The 26729-nt window shown below is 35.4% G+C and overlaps 1 protein-coding gene across 1 annotated transcript in view; it reads left to right on the top strand.

Annotated features, from left to right (window-relative positions):
* Window positions 1-1935: 1935 nt before the first annotated feature.
* CHGB (chromogranin B) overlaps window positions 1936-26729 on the top strand; it is a 53870-nt gene continuing 29076 nt past the window's right edge. The window contains exons 1-2 of the mRNA XM_074287908.1: window positions 1936-2051; window positions 20088-20278. The gene's annotated coding sequence lies outside the window, so the exon portion shown is untranslated. The remainder of the gene's footprint in view (window positions 2052-20087; window positions 20279-26729) is intronic.

Genomic DNA, 26729 nt, shown 5'->3' with positions numbered 1-26729 from the left:
TACCTTTTTCTGCTTCTCTTGAGTCCTGTGGTTGGAGATCAGATTTTTTGTTTAGGTGGTTTTTTCCTTAGAAACAAATAGAATTCATCTGTTTCATGAAATGTCCATCTTCTTCCATGGAAGAAAATGCTCAACTTAGCTGGGTAGTTCATTCTTGGCTGCAGTTCAAGTTCTTTTGCCTTTAGGAATATCAGATTCCAGGCCCTTTGATCCTTTAATGTGGATGCAGCCAGATCTTGAGTGACCCTTATTGTGGCATCTCGGTATTTGAATTGTTTTTTCCTGGCTGATTGTAATATTTTTTCCTTAGTCTGATAGTTCTGAAGTTTGGCCACATTACTCCGTGGAGTTGTTGTTGTTGTTGTTGTTTTTTTTTTAACGTCTTTTTCAGAAGGTGTTTGATCAATTCTTTTAATGTCTATTTTACCTTCTGGTTCTATTATCTCTGGGCAGCTCTCTTTGATGATTTCCTGTAAAATAGAATCTAGCTCTTTTTTTCATCATAATTTTCAGGAAATCCAATAATCCGCAGATTATCTCTCCTAGATCTATTTTCCAGTTCTGTCAATTTTCCAAGTAAATATTTGACATTTTTCTCCAGTTTTTCATTTTTTTGTTTTTGCTTGACTGATTCTTGGTGTCTCAATGAACCATTCATTTCTATTTTTCCAGTCCTAATTGTTAATGAGTTATTTTCTTCATTCACTTTTTTTTTTTTTTTACTTCTTTTTGTATATGTCCAATTGAGTTTTTAAATGAGCTGTTTTGCTCTATGGAATTTTTTTCCATTTCAGTATTTTTTTTTTTTAGTGAGTTATTTTCTTTTTCCAATTCACAAATCCTTTCTTGGGAATTCTTCATCTTTTCCAATTCACAAATCCTACTTTCCAGGGATTTTTTAAACCTTTTCAAATTCACAAATTCTGTTTCCCTGCACTTCCTGTGAATTCTTTATCTTTTCCAATTCACATTTCAGGACATTGTTACTCTCTTACATAGCTTCTCTTTCCTTTTCCCCATTTTCTTCTAACTCTCTTTTGAGGTTTTTAATAGTCTCTTCTAGGAGAGAGTTATGTGATGGGGGGTCAGGTAATATTCCCCTTCAGGGTATTATCTGGAGACTATGTGCTATTACTCTTCTCGGGGTTGCAAACTTGCTCTCTTTCTGTATAGAAGCTATTGATTGTTCTCTTCATTTTTTTACTTATTTTTCAAAACCTATAGGGTCTGCCTTCAGGGCAAGGAGGTTACCAGCTTCCTGTGCAGAATAGGTATAGGTATATGGATGGCAGCTGTCTGGTGAATGGGCTGCAAAGATACAAGGGTGCTCTGGGAGAGAGTTCCCCCCCCCCCACTGGAAGTGATTCAGAGCTGGTTAGCAGGGGCTGGGCTGTGGGAGTGTCCAGTGAAGAACTCCTGCTATGTGGCCTAGCAACTGCCCTGAGGCTAGAGGCTAAACAATGAAAGTGTCACAACCCCAGACCAACATCTCCCCCCTCCATCCCAGCCCTCTGCTGTGGGGCTGTGGATATTAGCAGCAGACCATTGAATAACCCCCGCACACAGACCAGAAGTGTCTCTGCTCCAGGAAGCACAGTCACTGCTGTGGAAGTTTCACTGCTGTGGAAGTTTCACTGCCTCAGGATGAGCCCCCCCACTGTGAGATTAGAGGCTGCCCCGGGCTGTGTCCCCCTGCCTTGCAGGTTCTTAACTGTCCCAAGGAAAAGCTCTGTATGGCAGAATGGGGCTGCAGAGCTGTGCTGTGACCTGTGCTTAGTCAGTTCTGGTTTGGGGTAGCTATAGGCAGGCTATAGTTTCTGGTGTTTTTTAAAGTGGCTTGATTTCTCTGCTGATCTGCTGTTTTGCAAATAGAGCAGAGCAATCAGCCTATGCCAGAGTCATCTGTCCCTGTAGCTTTTCTAACCTCAGAGGCCTCCCCAGCCCCATTGGCACAATATGCTAGCCTAGTTCTATCACTGTCTGCTGCCAGTCTTTTTCCCCACCCCTCAGGAGAGACCTTTTCTGACAAAATTCCAGATTCTCTTCGGCTGGTAAGTTACTGTACTTCTAATCTTTGTGGGTTTTACCAGTCAAGCACTATTTTTAAGGCTGAATTAAATAGTTGGTAGTGAGGGTAAGAGAGAGCTTAGAAAGTTGAGTGTGGCTTCTCTGCCATCTTCGCTCCGCCCCGACACAAGAGATTGAGTGACTTTCTCAATATCACAAAATTAATAAATGTCAAAGAGTGAGGTTTAGATCCAGTTCTTTCTTATTTTAGTCAGAGCCACACAGCTGGTCTATATTAAAGGCCAGCCTTGAACCGAGGTCTTCTGGACTCCAAGTCCTAGTCTCTAAAGTTGGGGCATGTTTCCCCTGCTGTATAACATGTCATTTTTATTTCACAGATGATAAAACTGAAGTTCAGATACAACAAGTTATTCCATGTTCATACAGCTAGCAATTATCAGAGTGAACCTATGTTCCCAGCTGGAAGACTAGAGTTGATAAGTAGTGTCACAGTTAATGTCCTGAAGTAGTTAATTAGTAAGCAGATAAAATAGGTTGGGTTGGGGACAAACTATATAGTTTTGGAATTAGTCTGTGACATCATTATTAGATTTATTTATCAAGACCAGAAATTTTAGTTGTTAGTTTTGTTTTTCTTTCCTTTAGCCCAAAATATGTTTTTCATATTTATCATACATATGAAAAATGGAAAGATTAACTATCAAGGGAGATGATGGGTAAACTCAGACTATATCTTCCAAAAAATAAAGGGCATTCTTGTTAGCCAGAACACTGTGGTCCTACTCCCAAGAGCAGCTGTTTCATTGACCTGATAAACTTATGATAGGCCTCCCGAAAAGGCTTCCATTTGGCATTAAATTAAGTGAGAAAATAAGCAGGTGTCCAATAAATTACCTTTAAGTACTGATTCTACTTGCCAGGCTCTGACTCCAAGAAAGCACCTGGCACAGGCAAGTGGCTCTAATGTAGTAATGAAAAATTATTTCCCCTTGGACTAGTAGTTGTGAGTGTTTGAGGACGTGATATGAGCTGAGTACATGCTGTACTACCTGAATTAACTAGGATCAGAGAATCATATTCACCTCAGAGTAATCAACAAAGTCTTTATTTTGCTCTGTCTTTGCTCCTCAAGATATGAAAAGATACTAGGCTCCTGGTCTCAAAAAGCTGATGGGTTCAGCTAATTGAAGCGGGGAGGATTGAGAGGGACTATGGGGAGGAAGCGCCTTGGTATAAAGGGCTTTGGATGTCCAAAAACCTGGCTTCAAATTCTACTTCTGTTACTTACCCATCTAATCTTAGGCAAATTACTTAACAACCTCTTTAGGTCTCAATTACCCACTCATAAAATGCTAATGGAATGGTTGGCCTCCAAGATCTTTCCCATATAAATCTGAGACCCTATGAGTTTATAAAAGTAACTTGTAAAGTTAGAATTGATGAGGTCCTCATTCACTAGGTAGGGTTGGCAAAAAGACTGAAGTATTAATGAAATTACTCCCTGAGGGAGGACTCTGATGGGAACCTTATAGTCCCATTCTCTGTGGAAGTCTTCAGCCAAAACTCCAAGTTATATTAACCCCCTGAGATTGTTTCCCTATAAATCTGTCCATGGCTCATGCCATCTTTGCTGAATCCCTTTTGGGTGCCATGGCACTCTGCCTCATGGTATCTTTCTCCTCATGCCTCCCCCATCCCACGAAATGTCTGGCCTCTCATCCTCACCCCCACCATGCTTTATAGTGTCTTTTTGTCAATTAAGGGCAGCTCCAAACTCATGGGGTGTTCTCTTACTTCTGGTTAATTGTGAGTTCCACTAGGAAACTTGTCTTTTCCATTATTAATTGTTAAAATCCCTTTTCTTGCTAACTGTATGCTCTCCCAGTTCTATTTCATGATGTCTATGATATCTTCATTTTTTCAGTAACCTCTTCTAAACAAACCCTCCTTTTGTCAGAGAAAGTCCATTGTGAATTCTTCATATGACCAAACCCCAACATTTGGTATCTACATCAATCTTATCATTCAGTGCTAAACCCCAAATACGTCATTTGGAACCTGAAATTGCTCTCTTGAATCAGACCACAATTCAGCTTTTTTCAGCTTCCTTCAGTGTGTTGATGTTCTCCCATGATTGTAAATCCTTAAAGGGCAGTCTTTCCTTATTTATATGCCTAGTGCCTTTCCTTATTTATATCCCTAGGAGGGAGCATATAACTTCGATTAGGAAGAAGCTGAATCAGCAAGAGATCCATGCAGGAAGAAATATTTGAGCTGGACCTCAATAGAAGAAAAATATTTCATCAAGCAGAAGTATGAGGGAGATTATGCCAGTAATACTAGAGAACCTGAGGGAAGGCAGAGATTGTTTTTTTTTTCTTTTAATGTGGAGAGTTTGGGCTAGCTGATCAGATGAGACTCATGCCCAAGTCATTCTGGCCCTGAAGAACTGAGGCAGGGAACTTATCTATATAAGTTTTAGCTAACAAGCATTTGCCAGCAGGATACAGAAGCTGAGAAGGCAACTAACTTAACATTTTTCAGCTGTTGTTATCTTTACATCCCAGAAAGAGCAGGGAGAAAGGAGTTAACTTGGTATTAACAGCTTTGGGGATGTGGCTCAGGCCCTGTCAGACAAGTGAGGAGGACCATTCTTTGACAGAAAGAAACTTTAACAAGGGCATAACTTAAGTTTTTAGGCAGAAGGCAAGATAACATAATTCTATTCCCAGGGTAGTTTTGGACAAGGGTGGAGTCAGAGTGGCAGGCAGTCTGAATATTGCTTTTCTTTTCTATCCTTCATTGTGTCACAATGGTATATAAAGATAGAGCTTCAAGGTTTTTCCTGACTCAATTCTCCCAATCCTAATTGCATTGGGGATGGGGTGGGGTGGCTGTAATAATTTTTTTTTTTATTTAGGGAATAACATTCCAATCAAGGGGAAGGACCCTTTCAAAAGTATATTAAGATGAATAGGACAGGATGAAATCAGAGAAGAATGAGTAATTTGAATTGCCTAAAGATAGAATAATTGGAGGAAAATAGTGTGGATAGGCTAGAAATGTAGGTCTCACTTTCCTTATAGTTGCCATAGTCTTTCAACATTATTGGAAATCATACTTTTAACTCATTTCATGTTCTTTCTATTGGGTTCAGATGACCTCTATAATGGATAAGGTACAGAACTCTGAGGAGATGGCTTTAAACAACAACAGAATCCTCAATTCCTTGCTTCCCTCTCCTAGATGTTTATGATTTTAATATCCCTTCATAACCTGCTCCAGGCATTGTAAACAATTGAAATGTGGCTTGTCCAGTTCTCTGGAGAAATATGACTCCATCCTATATGATTGCTGTAGCCAGACTGTTCTCACCACCCCCGACATTCTTATTTCATGCTATTCCCCTTGCCAAGATGTCAACTCTCCCATCCACATCCTATCCATCAGCTGTTTTCTTCAACTCAAGTCCCCCTCTCTTCCATTGAACCTTTCTTAATTTCAATATATCTCTTTTAAATCCTCCTCTCATCAGTTTTATTATTCATTTGACATTCATTACTGCCTTTCATTTTTAGTTAACTTTTTTGTTTATATGTTTATCTCCCAAGAACTTAAGTTTCTGAGAACAGGGACTGAATTTTATACTTTTTTTATTCCCAGAATGCCTAGCATATAAACATTCAGTAGACTTCTATGATTGATTGTGCCTTTAAATGTGCTTAGTAGCCAGATAGCAGATTGGTTTCTCCCATCCTTGCCTCACCATTACTTATATTAATTGAGACATCCCTTTTGACAGTGATCACAAGCAAAGGAAATAGTTGCCTTGATTGTATGACTTTGGAGGAACTAGAATGACTCTTGCAGGAAAATATTTTTCTTACTCTTCCATCAAAGTATCTGAAAAGCTTTCCCTCTGATCCTTTTTTAAAATGCAAATCTCACAGTGCTATCATTGTGTCCCTTGAGATTCTGCCAGAGAGCAAAAAGGAAGAATTAGGAAATCAAATTTGTGAACCACATCAACATAATTGGGACAGGGCCTTCAGACATCATGTTAATTGTAGCTATTCCTGTGTCTGTTCTTCATATGTACAAGATGATGATGATGATGATGATTGATAATAACTAGCATTTATTATATATATATATGTATATATACACATATATACATATATATATCTAACAATCATTATATAAAAATTTAGGGTTGGCAAAGAACTTTACAAAAATAATTTGTCAAGTAGGTGTTATTATTTTCCCATTTTACAGATGAGAAAATTGAGGCATAGAGAGATTAAGTTGCCTAGGATCATATAGCCAATTATTAACTGGAATAATATTTGAATGCAGGGTTTTATGATTTCAGGAAGTTCTGGAAATTTACCACAGCTGTTTCTAAATATATTTGAATTTTTTTATAGGAAAAAAAGGTGGAGAGTGGGATAGGGAAGGGAGGCAAGAGCCTAAGTTATTTATCTTTTTTCTCCAAAACAAATGTCCCATTTGATTTAAATAGCTGGGTTAAGGTACTTGGGATATGTTGATGAGGTGTGAGAGTTAAGGGTAAGAGATCCCCTAGTAGCAATGGGATCCCCTTGGCCTGTGGCAGGTTTTGTGAAAGAATTCGCAAACCCCATTAAATACAGGCATAAGGTTTGTGGCAAAGAATGGGTTTATTTACACTAAGAAAACAGTACACTAAGAAGACAGCTTTCTTAGTGAGCAAGCTCCTGATTAGGAATTTAGCAAAGATGAGTTTACACTGAGAAAATATCTTCATCAGTGGGCTAAGTCCAGAAGGGCATTTGGCAAAGAGTCAGGGTTTAGAGTTGTCTTTTATTAGCCTTCTGAGGTTTGAGGCTGAGGAAATTAAGGGCTAATTTTTCAATTCACTAGAGAGCAGTGATTGTGCCCCAGGTCAAGATCTCCAATTGAATAATATTACTTATCTTGGGAGTATTCTGGGAAGGTTGTACGCTTATGGGAGGGTTTGAGTCAGGAACACTCTTCCCCCCAAAGGGGACATACTTTACATCCGGCCCCCCCCAAAGATTAAAGGGGACACAATTTACATCAATATGAATGTCTTTAAAGTTCAGGATCTTTGAGAAAATTGTCTGCAAGTTGCACTCCTATTTGGACCATAGGAAATAAAACCTATTTTCCAACCAAGATACTTTCATGGGGTCTTAATTCCTACCATCTACTATGACATGTCATGATGTACATGCCACCCTGGCTACAACTTCCCATTCACTGTCTCTTCCTGTCTTGTGCTTTCCACCTGCTTTATTCTGATAATGTCTATAGCATAGGTCCTCTCAGAGTTTTACATAATTCTGGGCATTGTTGATACTTGCTAAATTCTATATGTTATTTGAGTTAGCATCTGTACCAGTGTATAATTCTAAGACCCATTCCAATGAATCTTTATGCCAGATCATACCAAATTACATTAATTCAAAGCAAAATATATTTAATTAAAACAGAACATAACAGAGAAAAATTGCCCACATAAAAAGGGGCACAATTTCCCAGACTTATATGTTACTGAAGGAAAGGGGGACATTCAGTCAATCAAAAAATATTTATTAATTGCCTACTAGATGCCAGGCACTATGCCAGGTTCTGGGTGTACACATACAAAGAATAAAACACAACTATTGTCCTTGGATACCTGGAAGGTAATAGTGCATAGAACACTGGATTTAGAATTAAAAAGACTTTGACTCAATTCCTGCCTCAAACCCTTCTTTATGACCCTGGTTAAGTCACTAATCTCATTGGATTTCAGTATCCTCATTTATAAAATGAGGGGTTTAGACTTAATGGCCTCAAACATCCTTTCCAGCATATGACCTATGACCTCAAGCCCCGAGGGTTTCATCCTTGCTGGAATATTTCTTGTGGTTCTCTTCCTCAGATGACTGTGCCTCATTGCTGATGCACACCATCTCCAGAATTGTTGCTCAGTGAAGTTCTGGTCAGATTCTATTAATGAGGTGCTAGCTACTAGGCTTCTCTGCTAAGATATCGCCATTTGTGCTTGGCTTCTTTCTATGCTGAGATATTGCCACCTACTGGGGATATCATCACCTGCTGAAGGGTTATTTTTTTTCCTCCAAGGGAGAGTTACGGCTTTTTTTTTTTTTTTTTTTTTTTTTTTTTTAAATGAGGCTTTTCTAGCAAAAAAAACAAGAAACAAAAACCAAACCAAACCAAACTCTCAGGTTACTCTGCACATTTTCATCTCTTTTGTTAATCAGTCCCATAGTCACATCCAGCCAGCACAGTCAAAGCTGTTAAAGTCAGTCTTTTAAAAATTATTTTTAAACAATGTCATTGCCCTCTGCATGAACTTCCTTTCTCTTGTTCCTTTTCACATATTTTGTATTATATTCAATTCTTTTCAAGTCCCCTTCTAAATAGTATTTACTAGAGCTACACTTAAAAATATTGGTTGGTCAGGGTCAGATTAACACTCTCCCTGCATTCTTGCTATATTACTTTTCCTAAAACAATAAAACATCTCTGAACCATAAAACTGGTGGTTTTTCATCCTGTTGTTGCAGTCAACAGAGATTAAGCCGTGTCTCTTTCCTTCCCCTTCCTCCATTTCTCTTTCTCTTCCTCTCTATTTCCTTCCCTCTCCCTCTTTTACTTTTTGCTTCTTTGTCTCTGTCGTTGTCTGTCTCTCTATTGTACCTGGATGAATGACTCAAAATAAGTTTATGGTGATATTGTTTGTTGTTGTTCAGAGGCAGAGGAGTATTTGATAATTATGTTCCAACACTAAAATGAACACTAATAATTACTATTAATATCAATAAGTATCAGCTTTTGTTGTTTGGTCAGTTCAGTAGTACCTGACTTCTTGTGACTCCATTTGAGATTTTCTTGGCAATGATACTGGAATGCATTACCATTTATTTTTTCATCTCATTTTATAGATGAGCCAAAACTGAGCCAAGGAGGGTGAAACCAAGATTACAGCAGTTAGAAGGTGCTGGGATGGATTTGAACTCAGGTCTTCCCAACTCCAGATAAAAAGGGTTTGAGACAGGAATTGAGTCAAAGTCTTTTTAATTCTAAATCCAGTGTTCTATGCACTCTATTACCTTCTAGGCATCCAAGGACAATAGTAGTGTTTCATTCTTTGTATGTGTACACCCAGAACTTGGCATAGTGCCTGGCATTTAGTAGGCAATTAATAAATGTTTTTTGATTGACTGAATGTCCCCCTTTCCTTGATTAACATTTTAATCATAGCACCATGATTAACATTTTAAAAATTATTTTATTCCAGTTAAATTTTCAGTTAATAGATGATGAATCAGAGTCTGTTTGGAGCAACTAAGTGACACTGTAAAAACTACATAGGTTGACTGTATAGATTGCCAGTTAGTCATAGAGACACCTTTTTATTTTCTAGTTCATGAAGCACAGAAGGGGCACTAGACATGGATTCAGGAAGACAGAATACAAATAGGACCTCAGACATTTGCTAGCTATGATAGACAAGTAATTTAATATTTTTTTATTTCAATATCCAAAGATGTACAATGGGAATAATAGCAGCACCTACCTTGTAGAATTGTGGTAAGGATAAATGAAATAATATCTGTTAAAGCATTTAACACAGTGCCCAGTACATACATGTTATTCAGTTGTGCTTGACTTTGTGATCTTATTTGGGGTTTTCTTGGAAAAAAATACTGGAATAATTTGCCATTTCCTTCTCTAGCTCATTTTACAGATGAAGAAACTGGGCAAACAAGATTAAATGACTTACCCAAGGTCATACAGCTAGTATCTGAAACCAGATACTGAAACCAGTCTTCCAGGCTCCAAGCACAGCACTCTATCCACTGCCACCTAGCAGTCCCTACTGCATAATAAGCACCATACAAACATTTATTCCCTTTCTTCCCATTAGTTTGCTGATCTTGAATTGGCATAAGAACATTTTATTACCAAATCCTTATAATTTCTTTCTCTACAATATCTCTCAAAATGTTTCTTTCTCTTTACTTAAACATCCACTCTCCTAACTCAGTCTCTTATCACCTCTCCTTGGAACACTGAAATAACATTCTAATTTCTAATAGCTTTCTAATTTTTTTCTTTGCCTCAATTTTCTTCTTAATGTGATTTATTTTCTACACAGATACTAAAGTGATTTTCTAAAGCATTGGTCTGACAATGTCATTCTCCTGTACAATATTTAGTATTCCAATAAATATAAAGTACTTTTTTTCTTTTTCTTATACCCAACTCCCTCTCTACTCTCCAGTAAAGCCCTCTTAACTTACGTACCCTTCCAATTTTCTTTCATTCTATTCCCCAGGCTACAATGGCCTGGACTATTTACTGTTCCTCACATATGACACTCTATAGTCCATATCATGCCCCCCAGCATCCCAACCTTCTACCCTTAGAATCTCGGGTTTCTTTTAAGATTCAGCTTAATCATCACCTTCCCAGGAAGCATTTCCTGATTTTCCTAGCTTCTGATATTCTTTCCTCTAATGTTACCTATATTGATCTTCTATGTACTTATTTGTACACGTTGTATCTCCCAATAGAATATAAATTCCTTGAGAGATAGGCATTGTTTTTGTATTTTTCCTCTAACAAAATAGCATTTCATATGTGCTTGCATATTGATTAATTCTGAAGAATTAAAGAACTAGAGGAGACTCAAAATAATAATAGAAAAAAGCCCAATAACACTAAAAATAAATTATATATAAGATTGTCTTACCATTTTCACAGTATTCATTTGAACTTAATGAAAGACAGAGCAGTTTTTTCATTTCCATTTCAAAGCTGAGGAAACTTGGGTTCAGAAATATTAAATAACTTTAGCAAAATCACTAAACCATAGTCGTGGATCCAGGACTTACAGTGTGAGACTCTTTCCTCTATCCCATTTGCTATGGGATAAATAAGCATTCTTGAATTGACCATGCTAGCTGCTATGGTACATGTGCTTTAGATATTTTGGGTTGCTTAAGAAAACTATTAGTGGTGCATTGTGTGGCTCCACATAGAGGCATGTCCTTTGTCAAGTGTTTATGTTTTATGGAAGGAAGTAGTAGACTGTATGTACTTAACAAAAGGGTCCTTCCTCTAATATACCCAATCCTGAAGCTAATCCGAGGAAGTTAAACAAAGGTTCATGCCATAGGCATGTGCTGAGAGCCACCAAGGACTCATTTCCTGACAGCTTTATTTTATTTTTAAAGCCCAGCTAAACAGTAGCTTCTAGTAATTTGGGCTAAGAATAAAGAAAAAGATCTAAAGTCTCTTGGAACAATTTCAAGAAAATGGTCAATTTTTTGTTATATAATGGAGAGTAGAAAAGTACATGTGGGATAGCTGTATAGGCTAACCACTGAAAAAACTATTATGAAAAAAGTTTTATCTTCCAGAATCAATACTTTAGAGAATGTTTATTTTTAGTCTGCCCTGCTCTAGTATCATATCCCATCATAGCACAACTTTCAGTTTTAAGAATTAGGTTTACTGCAATATATAATAAAAATGTGGAAGTAAGAGTGCTTATATTTCTAAAGAGATGTTCATCCTTATGTATTTTATGAACCTTGATCTATATAGATCTCCTCAAGACACAGCAAGAACCACTATTTAAAGAAAAACTTGTCTTTTTATTGAGAATCTTAACAAGTTATGCCTTAACAGCACATTTCCATAGATGGTAGAAGTATTCCTTCCTCTACTATTTTTTGGTCTTTAGAGGTTTCTCTTGATTAAGACTATAGTACAGGTTAGGGGTTTGTATTTTTGCCCTTATAGAATTTCCTGAGATTCTCTTTCTGAATCTTTTTAGTAATAGAACTCAAAAAATGAATGTGTGGACAACTCAGATTTTAGACAGCTTGAATGAAGCTCCAGCTACACAAGAGTGCTTGGCCACTTGAAGCTGGGAATGGTCCATCTTCAGATTATCTGAGTGTTTAAGCTTTTTTTTTTCTTGCTACAAAAATCTTGGGCTTTGATCTTTGCCATGATTTACATTTCTACCCAAATGGCTCTGAAAACTACCATAAAGGTAAATGGTACTATAACAGAGATTACCCAAAAGTCAGCATGTCGTGCTGAAAGTCTCCTGAGTTCTACTGACCAACCTGCCTCTTCTAAATAAATAATAACAACTAGTATTTATATAGCATTTTGAGATTTGTAAAGTTCAGCTGTTAAGTGACTTGCCTAGGATCACACAGCTAGTAAGTATCTGTGTTTGGATGTGAACTCAGTTCTTGATTTAAGGGCTAGTGCTCTCTCCACTGCACCATATAGTTACTGAATACTAAATTGGTTCCCACATTATTCAATTCTTTGACATCAAGGAACTGAAATGAAATTAGAGGTTTAGTATCTATGCAAATGTACATGTTTTTGATCACAGTAAGAAATAGTCATATTGTGCCAATCCTTTCTAGAGTTCTTTAACATAAATGAGTATGGTATTTCGTCAAAGGTCTTTACATCCCTTTTGTTGCTTATATTTAATTTTGTAAAATATTTTCTTAACGTTGAATCATCTTTGCATGCCCAATATAAATACAAAGTAGTCACATTAAGTAAATTTTAAATACTGATATTGTATTTAATATTTTATTTATGTCAGTGTTCATTTGCACTTTTGGTATATTATTCCTTTTTTTAAGCTTTTTATTTTCAAAATATATGCATAGATAATTTTCAATATTTTCCCTTGTAGAACCTTGTGTTCTAAATTTTTTTCTCCTTCCAAAGAGGAAGCTGAGTGGATGCCCTCATCCACTCTCCTAGATAGCAAGTAATTCAATATGTGTTAAATATGTGCAATTCTTCTACATATCCACAATTATTATGGTGCACAAAAAAATCAGACCAAAAAAAGAAAAAAAAACAAGAAAGAAAACAAAATGCAAGCAAACATAACAAAAAATTGAAAATACTATGTTGTGATCCATATTCAGTCCTACAGTTTTCTCTCTGGGTGCAGATAGCTCTCTCCATCACAAAACCTTTGGAAATAGCTGGAATCATCTCATTGTTGAAAAGAGCCACATCCATCATAGTTGATCATCATATAATCTTGCTGTTGCTGTGTACAATGTTCTCCTGGTTCTACTCACTTCACTTAGCATCAGTTCACATAAGTCTCTCCAGACCTCTCTGAAATCATCCTATTAATCATTTCTTATAGAACTTATTGAACAGTTCTTGTAGAACATTTCTTTTTTTTTTAATTTATTTTTTTTAATTTTTATTTTATTTTATAATTATAACATTTTTTGACAGTACATATGCATGGGTAATTTTTTACAACATTATCCCTTGCACTTACTTCTATTCAGATTTTTTCCCTTCCTCCCCCAACCCCCTCCCCCAGATGGCAAGCAGTCTTATATATGTTAAATATATTACAGTATATTCTAGATACAATATATGTGTGTAGAACCGAATTTTTTGTTGCACAGGAAGAATTGGATTCAGAAGGTAAAAATAACAGTTTACATTCATTTCCCAGTGTTCCTTTTCTGGATGTAGCTGGTTCTGTCCATCATTAATCAATTGGAATTGGATTAGCTCTTCTCTATGTTGAAGAAATCCACTTCCATCAGCATACATCCTCGTACAGTATCATTGTTGAAGTGTATAATGATCTTCTGGTTAGAACATTTCTATATAGAAATTTAATATACCATAACTTATTCAGCTATTCTCCAACTGATGGGCATCCACTCAGCTTCCAGTTTCTTCACACTGAAAAAAGGACTGCCATAAACATTTTTGTACATGTGGGTCCTTTTCTCCTTTTTATGATCTCTTTGGGATATAGGCTCAGTTAGAGACACTGTTGGGTCAAAGGGTATGCACATTTTGATAACTTTTTGAGCATAATTCCAAATTGCTTTCCAGAATGGATGAATCAGTTCATGATTCCATCAACAATGTATCAGTTTTCCTACATCCCCTCCAACATTCGTCATTATCTCTTCCTGTCATCTTAGCCAATCTGACAGGTGTGTAGTGGTACCTCAGAGTTGTCTTAATTTACATTTCTCTGTTCAATAGTGATTTAGAGCATTTTTTCATATGACTATTAAGGGTTTGAATTTCTTCATTTGAAAATTGTCTGTTCATATCCTCTGACCATTTATTAATTGGAGAAATATATTGTTCTTATGGTCATGCATTTAGTGTTCAAAAGGACATCAGAGATCATCTAGCTCAATCCCTTTATTACTTTTCATAAAAACAGTTCAGAAGTGGTAAAGCAATATGCCCAATGCCACATGGATAATAAGCAGCAGCAAAGTTCAGTTTTGATACCAGGTCCTCCAATTCCAAATCTGGAATATTTTCCATTATACCATAATGACTTTGTTTTATCCTTTCCTAGCTTGGATATAAAAATGATATTTGTCTCACTCAAGGAGTCTGGCAGGTAATTTAATGAATATTTGTTGAATGAATGATGTTAGTGACTTTTTAGATAAGATTTCTTTTAGATGCAATGGTTGAGGTGCAAAAAAAACTAATAAGTTGTGCTGAGGGTAAAATGGGAGACAGGAAAAGAGTAGAAAAAGAAGAGGTAAGTATAACTAATCACAGACTTCATCTGTTTCAAAATTTTGCCCGGGGTTGTGCCCATGTCAGAGCATTGTATGACTCAATACAACTAACACAGTTTAGAAAAGAGCTTCTTACACTTTTTCCATTCACAATCCTTTTTTAGTAAAGAAAATTTTATGCAACTCCATCTCGAATCTGAGCCACAGTGTTGCTGGTAGCATTTGTGCATGGACAGTGCGAAGTGCATATCTTGTGTGTTTAGAACCAAGTCTGCAGAAAAATAGCTTGATGCAATTTGGGGCAAGTGCTGCTAGAAACAACTCAGATTCATTATGCATTTGATTTTGAATTAATTTTTTGCTCATTGCATTCAGAAATGTTTTACTATTGCCAAATTTTTCATGACCCCTTACATTTAGTTATCCAACCTCACAAGGGGTTACCACGATTTAAGAAGCATTGGTTTACACACCAGTAGCACAAGAAGCAGAAAGCAGCACTCTCTAAGAGTTCTATTGTGAGGTATTGTCATGATGGATAAGAACTTTGCCTGTGCTCTCTCTGTTCCTGCTCAAGCCCACATCATGGCCATGTGAAGTTGGTATGTTAAATAGAAATGAATTTAAGTTCTTTATATACAAGGCAATGAGCTAATTTGCAAAAGTCTATTTTTAGTTCTAAAGAGATCCAACCCAAACCTAAATTATTCATAACTTGAAGAACCCTTGAGTGATGACTGTTATTAATAGGACATGACTTATATATGCCCTACATAAGATGTGAAAATTGTAGTCATTTACACCCTTGAGACTTTTAGCTTTCATATGATTTAACATGTCACAGATTACAAACCTACATTTTAGAGAAAATAGAATTATCTGGCATTAAAAATATGTACATTTATAAAAAGTGATATTAAAAAGTATTCCTTGCATGTAAATGTCCTATCTTACCTATCCTTTTTCTGCTGATTGGGTATTAAGATTTAGAATGGCTGGATCTAGGGTCTAGGTGTTCTCTTTACTGCTAGGGGTTTTTGGGAGTTCTGGGAACACTCCTATTTCCCCTCTCAAGTCTGGCTATAAATTTTACTTCTCTTCTGTCTCTAAAAATCAGATGTACATAACAAGGAGAGAAAGGCAAAGAGCCAGTGCTATCAGTAAGAATTCCATTGAAAAGGTAAAAGTATTTATAGAAACACAGTACTTAAGATGTATTTTGAAAATGGTATATTCATTAGAATTTGAATTTTCAGATAGCATCCTATTTATATGGCAGTATAATTGAGAAATTTGTAGAACTAATTTTTCTTTGCTTTATCAGTGAATATAATGTAAAACAGAGAGCAATAGGGCTGAGAAGATTAAGAAATAGAGGGTCAGAAATCTTATAGTTAAAGATTGGGAGAGCTAATATTCTAAAAGAGTATTTTTATTATGCAGAATGGAAATTGTTATAATTGCATATTGAGTTGATTTTAATTATACATATTTACCCAATTGTATTGGTTTCTTTAGGACCATTACAGTAATAAGTATTCTTTAATGACAGAACCCAATTAGCTTACATAAAGTTTTCCTTTACTTAGCAACATAGAGCAATTTTTCATTGATTTGAAGTCTAGCTAGGTATTGAAAGAACTCTGCATTTAACATAAATAATTGAGAACAACAAAGTAACAGCATACTGCTTCATCTCACAGTAATTAGAGGGCCTATAAAATCAGCCACATTTCACACAATCACAGATCCTTTTTTAGATCCTGTGGTGATTCTCTGATACATCAGAAAAACTAAGAAATTTCCCAGTCGATATAAGAGAGGGAAATACAATTCAAAATATTCATTATTTAGTGGCAGACCATTGGATATTAATTTTTCTTATAGTTGGATTTATAAGTAAGTAGAGTAGTTTGCCCTTTGAATAGAATGATTTCACGTTGAGAAAGTTCTCCCATTTCATCTTCCTTAATGCTCGTTGGGACACAGAATCCTAGATCTAGAGAAGGAAGGGATTTTATAGGGCATCTAGTCCAATCTTTCTTTGGAAAGATGAGAAAGCTAAAATCAGATTGATTTGCCCCCTTTATAATATAAGCTCCTTGAGGGCTATGATTATTTTGCTTTTATCTTTGTATACCAAGCACCCAAGATATTGCCTAATAATTAATAAATAAATTGTTGATTGATTCATTGATTAATTGCCCAAGATCACATAGATAATAATTGAAGAGCCAAATTAGAACAAAAGCCTTATGGCTTGGAGAAGTTTAGCAGTCTTTCCACTGTACCAAAACCTTCTGTGATAGCCCGAGAGAGGTACCTCCTCAAACCATGTCATTCTTTGAAATTTTAATCAGAATTAGTTCACCTTGTTTTCTGAAAAGGAGATTTTTGATGAGAGATATCAGAAGAGAAGAAAAGAGATATCATTGTTGATCACTCTTTCAGTCATGAGTCTTCATGATTCCATGGACAACAGAATGCCAGGACCTTCTATCCTCTCAAAGTCTAAGTTCATATTCTTTATTTCTATGACATTATCTATCCATCTCATCCTCTGCTGTCCCATTTTCTTTGTGCTTTCAGTTTTCCCCATCATCAAGTCTTTTCCAATGAGTCCCATTGTATTATGTAGCCAAAACATTTAAAATTCAGCTTCAGTATTTGACCTTCCAATGAAAAGCCCAATTAATTTCTTTAAGTATTAACATCTAAATTCCTTGCTGTCCAAGGAACTCTTAAAAAATCTTCTCCAGTACCACAATTCATGAGCTTTCCTTATAATCTAACTTTCCCAGTCACACATTGCTACTAAAAAAACATAATTTTGACTATTTGGACCTTTGTCAGCAAGGTGATATCTCTACTTTTTAATACACTGTCCAGATTTGCCATAGTTTTCCTTCCAAGGAACAAATGGTTTCAGTTGCCATATGCAGTGATCTTTAAACTCAAGAATATAAAATCTTACACTGCTTCCATTTCTTCTTTCTCTCTTTGCCAGGTGAAAGAACCATTTGTTGAACCTTAGTTGTTGGGTTTGTTTGATTTGGGTTTTTTGTTTATTTGTTTGTTTTTATATAAAATTCAAGCCAGCTTTTAGTCTCTTCTTTTATCCATTAAAAAAGCTTCTTAATTCCTTTTCACTTTCTTCCATCAGAATGGTATCATATACATATCTAAAATAGTTGTTATTTCTCCAAAAAAGCATAATCCCAGTTTTTGATTCATCCAATCTGGCATTTTGCATGACGTATTCTGCATAAAAGTTTAAAAATTGACAAGAGGATTCTGAGAAGATGGTGGAGTAAGTCAGAAAATTCCAAGTTCTCCAGATTTCCCAACAAACAGGACAAAATTGCATCTCAGGGCAAACTAGAGCAGTTAAAAACAAATAAGAGTTGGGACAAAACATTGGACCTTCAGGGATAATCTGAAAAGATCTGAAGAAAGATACCAGGATGGAGGTTTGGCTTCTGTGAAGGAACCTCTGCTCCTGAGGCCAGAAGCACCATCCCCTATCCCACAGGATTAGAGGTTATTACATCAATAATCTGCTACAAAATGAGAAGGCGAAGGAGAAAGAACCCAATCATAGAAACTTACTATGGCAATGGGAAAGACCAAGGTTCAGTTTCAGAGATGAGGATACTGAAATAAAAAAGAATAATATCAAATGGTCACTTGTCCAAAAAGAATTTAACTTAACAAAAAAGAACTTAAAAGAAGACTTTAAAGAAAAATTTAAAGAAGACTTTAAAAATCAAATGAAAGAGATTGAGGGAAATTTTTTAAAAAAGAAAATCTAAAAAAACCAAGATGATTATGTAAAGAAAATCAATCAACTAGAAAAAGAAATCCAAAATATTAATGAAGAAAAATGTCTTCCTGAAAGCTAGAATTGGATGAGGGAAAGCCAGTGAAGTTATAAGAGACCAAGAAAAAATAAAACAAAAAATAAGGAATTTAAAACAAACCAAAAAAAAAAAAAAAGAGAGAGAGAATGCGAGACGTCCCATAAGAAAAACAACAGATCTGGATAACAGATTAAGAAAAGAAAACATAATAAATGAACTACTTGAGAGCTATGACCAAAAAAAATGATATAATAATACAAGAAATAATTAAAGAAAAAATGTCTTGAAGTGTTAGAACAAAAGGGAGAAGTAGAAATAGAAAAAAAAATCCATCAATCACTATTAAGGACTATGCCTAAGTGAAGGGGCAAATCAATTCTCTGAGAGCTTCCACAGCTGTGGATCATAACACTTGAAGGAGCTGCAAAACAGCCTTTACTTACACAGATGTTCCTTGTGGACTGGGAATGAAATAAATTGGAGGCAAGAGGAAAGAGGTCAGATAACACAAAAGCTTTTCTGTAGAGAGGTTAGAGAATAGCAACTGCCTCTCAGTCTCCTTGTATTATCATCTTCTGCTCACATGAAGAGATCCATTCTACAGGTCTGAGATCCTACAAGGAAATCCTATAGGAACATCATAGCTAAATTTCAAAACCCCAAAATGAAAGAAAAAATATTATGAGTAAGAAGAAAAGGTCAGGTATGATGGAGTCACAGGTCTTACACAAGACCTAGCAGCAGCTACGTTAAAAGACTATAGATCTTTCAATACTATATATCAAAGAACAAAAGATCTAGGATTGCAGCTGAAAATATTATGCCTAACAGAATTAAGTATAATCCTGAGTGGGGGGAAAAAAAAGGAAATGGACATTCAATGATTTGTCAGACTTACCTAATTCTTTTGTAAAAGACCTGAACTTAATAGAAAATATGACATGTAAGATCTAAGAGAAATATCAGGTAAACATCAAAGATTAATTTCAAGGGACTCAATAGGGACAAACTGTTTGTTTTATAATGTAGAAATGTAAAACGTGTACAAGATTGTCATTATTAAGTAGGTAGTTTGAAAAATGGTAGTAGAGCTGAGAATGATGTGATTCTAAAAAAGCAAAACTGTAAGAAAAGGCAAAAAAACCCAATTAGTTATACAAATAAGGTGTGAGAAAAAAAGAACTGACACAGGACTTAGATGGAAGAGGAGGGTTGTAGTTCTGGATTTCTCCTCACATCAGTAATGGATTAAAGAGGGAGCAATACATCCATACATATTTATGTCTAAAAGAGTATAAAAGTTTTCTAAATTTATAAGAAATAAGAAGTGGCAGAATAGGATAAAGTGGGATATAGAAAGAAGCATAGATTAAGGATAATGGAATAAAGAGGGAGGGCAAGGGTGGGGTAGATGACCCTAACCCCAATCCTGACCTTTTGTGTATTTTTGCCACCTCTTCTTAATCTCTTCTGCATCTATCAAATCCTTATCATTTTTGTCTCTTATTATACCCATTTTTGCATGAAATATAACTTTGATATTTCTAATTTTCTTGAAGAGATCTCTTATCTTTCCCATTATTTTTTTGTGTTGCTCATTTAGGAATACCTCTCCTTGACTTACATGAATTGATCCTAAGTGAAATAAACATTACCAGGAGATTGTTATACATGGCAACAAGAAGTTATGCAATAATCAATTCTGATGGTCGTGGCTCTTCAACAATGAGATGATTCAAACCAGTTCCAATTCTTCAGTGATGAAGAGAGCCATCTACATCTAGAAAGAGGACGGTAGGAACTGTGTAGTTCACAACAGCATTTTCACTCTTTTTGTTGTTTGCTTGCATTTTATTTTGCTTCTCTTATTTTTTGACTTGTTTGATTTGGTTTTTTTTTCTTGTGTGGCACAACAATTGTATAATTATGTATGCATATATTGTATTTAACCTGTATTTCTACGATGTTTGACATATATTGGACTACTTGCCATTTTGGGGAAAGGGGGCGAAAATTGGTACACAAGTGTTTGTGAGAACTAATGTTGAGGAATTGTCTGTGCATATTTTTTGAAAATTAAAAAGCTTTAATTAAAAAAAAAAAACCTCTCCTTGCTATTCTCCTGCAATTCTGCAGTTGAATATAACTTTCCCTTTCTCCTTTCTCTTTTTTTCCTTTTCTTAGCTATTTTTTTTTAATTTTTATTTTATTTTATAATTATATCATTTTTTGACAGTACATATGCATGGGTAATTTTTTACAACATTATCCCTTGCACTTACTTCTATTCAGATTTTTTCCCTTTCTCCCCCAACCCCCTCCCCCAGATGGCAAGCAGTCTTATATATGTTAAATATATTACAGTATATTCTAGATACAATATATGTGTGTAGAACCAAATTTTTTGTTGCACAGGAAGAATTGGATTCAGAAGGTAAAAATAACAGTTTACATTCATTTCCCAGTGTTCCTTTTCTGGATATAGTTGGTTCTGTCCATCATTAATCAACTGGAATTGGATTAGCTCTTCTCTATGTTGAAGAAATCCACTTCCATCAGCATACATCCTCGTACAGTATCATTGTTGAAGTGTATAATGATCTTCTGGTTCTGCTCATTTCACTCAGAATCAGTTGATGTAAGTCTCTCCAAGCCTCTCTGTATTTCTCCTGTTGGTCATTTCTTATAGAACAATAATATTCCATAACATTCATATACCATAGTTTACCCAACCATTCTCCAATTGATGGACATCCATTCATCTTCCAGCTTCTAGCCACTATGAAAAGGGCTGCCACAAACATTTTGGCACATACAGGACCCTTTCCCTTCTCTAGTAGTTCCTTGGGGTATAAGCCCAGTAGTAGTATGGCTGGGTCAAAGGGTATGCACATTTTGATAACTTTTTGGGCATAATTCCAGATTGCTCTCCAGAATAGTTGGATTCTTTCACAACTCCACCAACAATGCATCAGTGTCCCAGTTTTCCCACAGCCCCTCCAACATTCATCATTATTTGTTCCTGTCATCTTAGCCAATCTGACAGGTGTGTAATGATACCTCAGAGTTGTCTTAATTTGCATTTCTCTGATCAATAGTGATTTGGAACACTCTTTCATATGAATGGAAATAGTTTTAATTTCATCATCTGAAAATTGTCTGTTCATATCCTTTGACCATTTATCAATTGGAGAATGGCTTGATTTCTTATAAATTAAAGTCAATTCTCTGTATATTTTGGAGATGAGGCCTTTATCAGAACCTTTAACTGTAAAAATTTTTTCCCAATTTGTTACTTCCCTTCTAATCTTGTTTGCATTATTTTTGTTTGTGCAGAAACTTTTTAATTTGGTGTAATCAAAATGTTCTATTTTGTGATCAATAATGGTCTCTAGTTCTCCCTTGGACACAAACTCCTTCCTCCTCCACAAGTCTGAGAGGTAAACCATCCCATGTTCCTCCAATTTATTTATGATTTCATTCTTTATGCCTAAATCTTGGACCCATTTTGATCTAATCTTAGTATGTGGTGTTAAATGTGGATCCATGCCTAGTTTCTGCCATACTAATTTCCAGTTTTCCCAGCAGTTTTTGTCAAATAATGAATTCTTATCCCAAAATTTGGGATCTTTGGGTTTGTCAAAGATTAGATTGCTATTTTTATTCACTATCTTGCCCTGTGAACCTAACCTATGCCACTGATCAACTAGTCTATTTCTTAGCCAATACCAAATGGTTTTGGTGACTCTTGCTTTATAATATAGCTTTAAATCAGGTACACTTAGACCACCTTCCTCTGACTTTTTTTTCATTAATTCCCTTGCAATTCTCGACCTTTTATTCTTCCATATGAATTTTGTTGTTATTTTTTCTAGGTCATTAAAATAGTTTCTTGGGAGTCTGATTGGTATAGCACTAAATAAATAGATTAGTTTGGGGAGTATTGTCATCTTTATTATATTCGCTCGGCCTATCCAAGAACACTTTCCAATTATTTAAATTTGACTTTATTTTTGTGGCAAGTGTTTTGTAATTTTGCTCATATAATTCCTGACTCTCCTTTGGTAGATATATTCCCAAATATTTTATACTATCGACTGTTATTTTGAATGGAATTTCTCTTTGTATCTCTTGCTGTTGGATTGTGTTGGTAATGTATAAAAATCCTGAGGATTTATGTGGATTTATTTTGTATCCTGCGACTTTGCTAAAATTCTGAATTATTTCTAATAGCTTTTTAGCAGAGTCTTTGGGGTTCTCTAAGTATACCATCATGTCATCTGCGAAAAGTGACAATTTGATTTCTTCATTTCCTACTCTAATTCCTTGAATCTCTTTCTCGGCTCTTATTGCTGAGGCTAGAGTTTCTAGTACTATATTGAATAGTAATGGTGATAGTGGGCAACCTTGTTTCACTCCTGATCTTACAGGGAAAGGTTCTAGTTTATCACCATTACATATGATGTTTACTGAAGGTTTTAAATATATGCTCCTTATTATTTTAAGGAATAGTCCATTTATTCCTATACTCTCAAGCATTTTTAGTAGGAATGGATGTTGGATTTTATCAAATGCCTTTTCTGCATCTATTGAGATGATCATATGGTTTTTATTAATTTGATTATTAATATGGTCAATTATACTAATAGTTTTCCTAATATTAAACCAGCCCTGCATTCCTGGTATAAATCCCACTTGGTCATAGTGTATTATCCTGGGGATGATTTTCTGAAGTCTATTTGCTAATATCTTATTTAAGATTTTAGCATCAATATTCATTAAGGAAATTGGTCTATAGTTTTCTTTCTCAGTTTCTGAGCTACCTGGTTTAGGTATCAGTACCATGTCTGTGTCATAGAAGGAATTTAGTAGGACTCCTTCAATCCCTATTTTTTCAAATAGTTTACATAGCATTGGAGTTAGTTGTTCTTTAAATGTTTGGTAGAATTCACCTGTAAATCCATCTGGTCCTGGGGGCTTTTTCTTAGGAAGTTGGTTAATAGCTTGGTCTATTTCTTTTTCTGAGATGGGACTATTTAGACTACTTACTTCTTCCTCTGTTAATCTGGGCAAGCTATATTTTTGAAGGTATTCTTCCATTTCACTTAAGTTATCGAATTTATCGGCATAAAGTTGAGCAATGTAGCTCCTAACTATTGTTCTAATTTCCTCTTCATTAGTGGTGAGTTCACCCTTTTCATTTTCAAGACTATCAATTTGCTTTTTCTCTTTCCTTTTTTTAATCAGGTTTACTAAGGGTTTGTCTATTTTGTTGGTTTTTTCATAAAACCAACTCTTAGTTTTATTAATTAATTCAATAGTTTTTTACTTTCAATTTTATTAATCTCACCTTTTATTTTTTGAATTTCAAGTTTTGTGTTTGTCTGGGGGTTTTTAATTTGTTCCTTTTCTAGCAATTTTAGTTGTAAGCCCAATTCGTTGGCCCTCTCTTTCTCTATTTTATGCAAGTAGGCCTGTAGAGATATAAAACTTCCCCTTATTACTGCTTTGGCTGTATCCCACACATTTTGGTATGATGTCTCATTATTGTCATTTTCTTGGGTGAAGTTATTAATTATGTCTATGATTTACTGTTTTACCCAATCATTCTTTAGTATAAGATTATTTAGTTTCCAATTATTTTTTGGTCTATTTTCCCCTGGCTTTTTATTAAATGTTATTTTGATTGCATTATGTTCTGAAAAGGATGCATTTACTATTTCTGCCTTACTGCATTTGATTTTGAGGTTTTTATGCCCTAGTATATGATCAATTTTTGTATAGGTTCCATGAACTGCTGAGAAGAAAGTATATTCCTTTCTGTCTCCATTTAGCTTTCGCCAAAGATCTATCATATCAAACTTTTCTAGTATTCTTATTTACCTCTTTGACTTCTTTCTTATTTATTTTGTGGTTTGATTTATCTAATTCTGAGAGAGCAAGGTTGAGATCTCCCGCTATTATAGTTTTGCTATCTATTTCCTCTTGCAGCTCTCTTAATTTCTCTTTTAAGAATTTAGATGCTGCACCACTTGGTGCATACATGTTTAATATTGATACTGCTTCACTATCTATGCTGCCCTTTAGCAGGATATAATGCCCTTCCTTATCTCTTTTAATTAGATCAATTTTTGTTTTTGCTTGATCTGAGATGAGGATGGCTACTCCTGCTTTTTTGGTTTTGCCTGAAGCATAATAGATTCTGCTCCACCCTTTTACTTTTAGTTTGAATGTCTCACCCTGTTTCAGGTGTTTTTCCTGTAAACAATATATAGTAGGATTCTGACTTTTAATCCAGTCTGCTAACTGCTTCCTCTTTATGAGGCAGTTTGCCCCATTCACATTTATGGTTAGAAGGACTAATTCTATATTGCTGGCCATCCTATTAACCCCTGCTTATGCTTTTCCCCTTTCCTTCCCTTTTACCCTCCTATCCAGTATTAAACTGGTGAACACCACTTGCTTTTCACAGCCCTCCCTTTTTAGGATCTTAGCTATTTTTTTTAAAGCTTCCTTAATTATTTTGCTTTTTTGCTCCTTCTTCTTTGGAAGTTGTTGTTGTTTTTGCTGCTACATTGTTAACTTCAGTCAATAGTTCATCAGGAACTATCTACCAAATCTAATTCCTTAAATCTATTCATCACTTCCATTTCATATTTATAAGGGATGTTATTTAAGTCATATTTATGTGGTCTGATTGTTTTCCCTGGTTTCTTCAATTTAATTTGAACTCTGTAATGAGAAACTCATAATCTGAGCCCTAGCCAACTCCAAAGTTTACTTTTAACTGATTGCATAGAGCTTCTCCACCTTGTCTTCTTATAGAGAAAAGAAAGTTTCTGAGTAATTAATAATCAATTTATGAATCAGTCTAGCTGGAAATCAATAAATTGATGTCAATGGTTTCTCTTAGTTGCCAAAGACAATCTATGGAGAGCCTGAAAGCTTTATAAACTTTTTTTTGAAAGGAATGCCCCTGACAAATAAAAATCAACCCTAATTGGTGGACATTTTATAAGTAGGTGGGCTAAAAGTCTTCAGCTCTTCCTGCTGAGAACATGGTTTGATGAGATTTAGCCACTCCCAGTAATCTGGACAGAGGAATTAATCTCAATACATACCACATTGTTTGGTTTTCTCCTTCATGAGCTGGGGGCACCCTAAACTTTAATGGAGACATATAAAGACTAAGGGTGTTTCCCCCCAGGGTAAAAATTCATCCAGATGGACTCTGTCTATACCCTACACAGAAGTTATGAATCCTAGTTGGATGCTGCCCAACATTGAAGATCATGTTCCTTGAGGGTAGGAGCAATTGCCTCAATCACTCACATGCTTCAGAGAATGACTTTTTAAGAGCATCTAGGCTTTAATGAGGAAATTGAAAAGAAAAGCCTGGATCCCGATTTAATAATTAGTTTTTAATATAATAGGAAAATAACAACTTATCTCAGGCTGCAAAGCATAGACTTAATCTGATTTCTATATTGACCATCTGGAAATGTCAATGTGTAGAATCACCTTTTGGGTTGTTGAAAAAGAATATTTTCTATGAACAAGAAGTTACCTTGATGAAACTCTTTACCCTGATTCACCCCAAAATTTGCCACCCTCCCCCATTGCCTATTATTCCAGTTTTGTTTTTGTTTTTAACTTTAGCTTTCCAATTCCCTATGATGAATATAAATAACATCTTTTGCGGGTGTTCTTTCTAGAAGATGTTGCAGCTTTTCATAGAACTGGCCAATTTAGCCCTCTTCTGCATCGTGGTTGGAGTATAGATTTGTATTACTATGATACTGAATGGTTTGCCTTGGGAATTTGAGCAGTTATCATTCTGTAATTGTTTGAAATTATATTTCACTATTGTTTTTCTTGCCTTTTTATTGACTATGAAAGCTATTCCATTTCTTTTAAGGGAGTCTTGATTATAGAAGTACACATAATGATTACCTAAATTAAATTCACCCATTCTCATTCTTTTAAGTTCACTTACACCCAAGATGTCAGTGTTTAATCTTTACATCTGTTTGATCACATACAGCTTATTTTAGTGAAGAGGTGTCACCAAAAGATCAAAAAGTCAAAAAAGAAAAAGGGAAATCACTACTCTTTTGCAAAGAGCCAACCCTAATTATCCTTTCTGTCTTTATTTTATTTTTTTTTTTCCTGACCCATAAGGTAGAGTAGAAGGAAAGGGTAGTGCTAAGCACTTCCTCTCCACTAAACAATTACTATACTACAC

This window comes from Sminthopsis crassicaudata, chromosome 2 (genome assembly GCF_048593235.1).
Source record: "Sminthopsis crassicaudata isolate SCR6 chromosome 2, ASM4859323v1, whole genome shotgun sequence".
In the NCBI taxonomy this organism is placed as follows: Eukaryota; Metazoa; Chordata; class Mammalia; order Dasyuromorphia; family Dasyuridae; genus Sminthopsis; species Sminthopsis crassicaudata.
The sequence above is the reverse complement of the archived record's forward strand: the minus strand, read 5'-3'. Positions and strand labels throughout refer to the sequence as shown.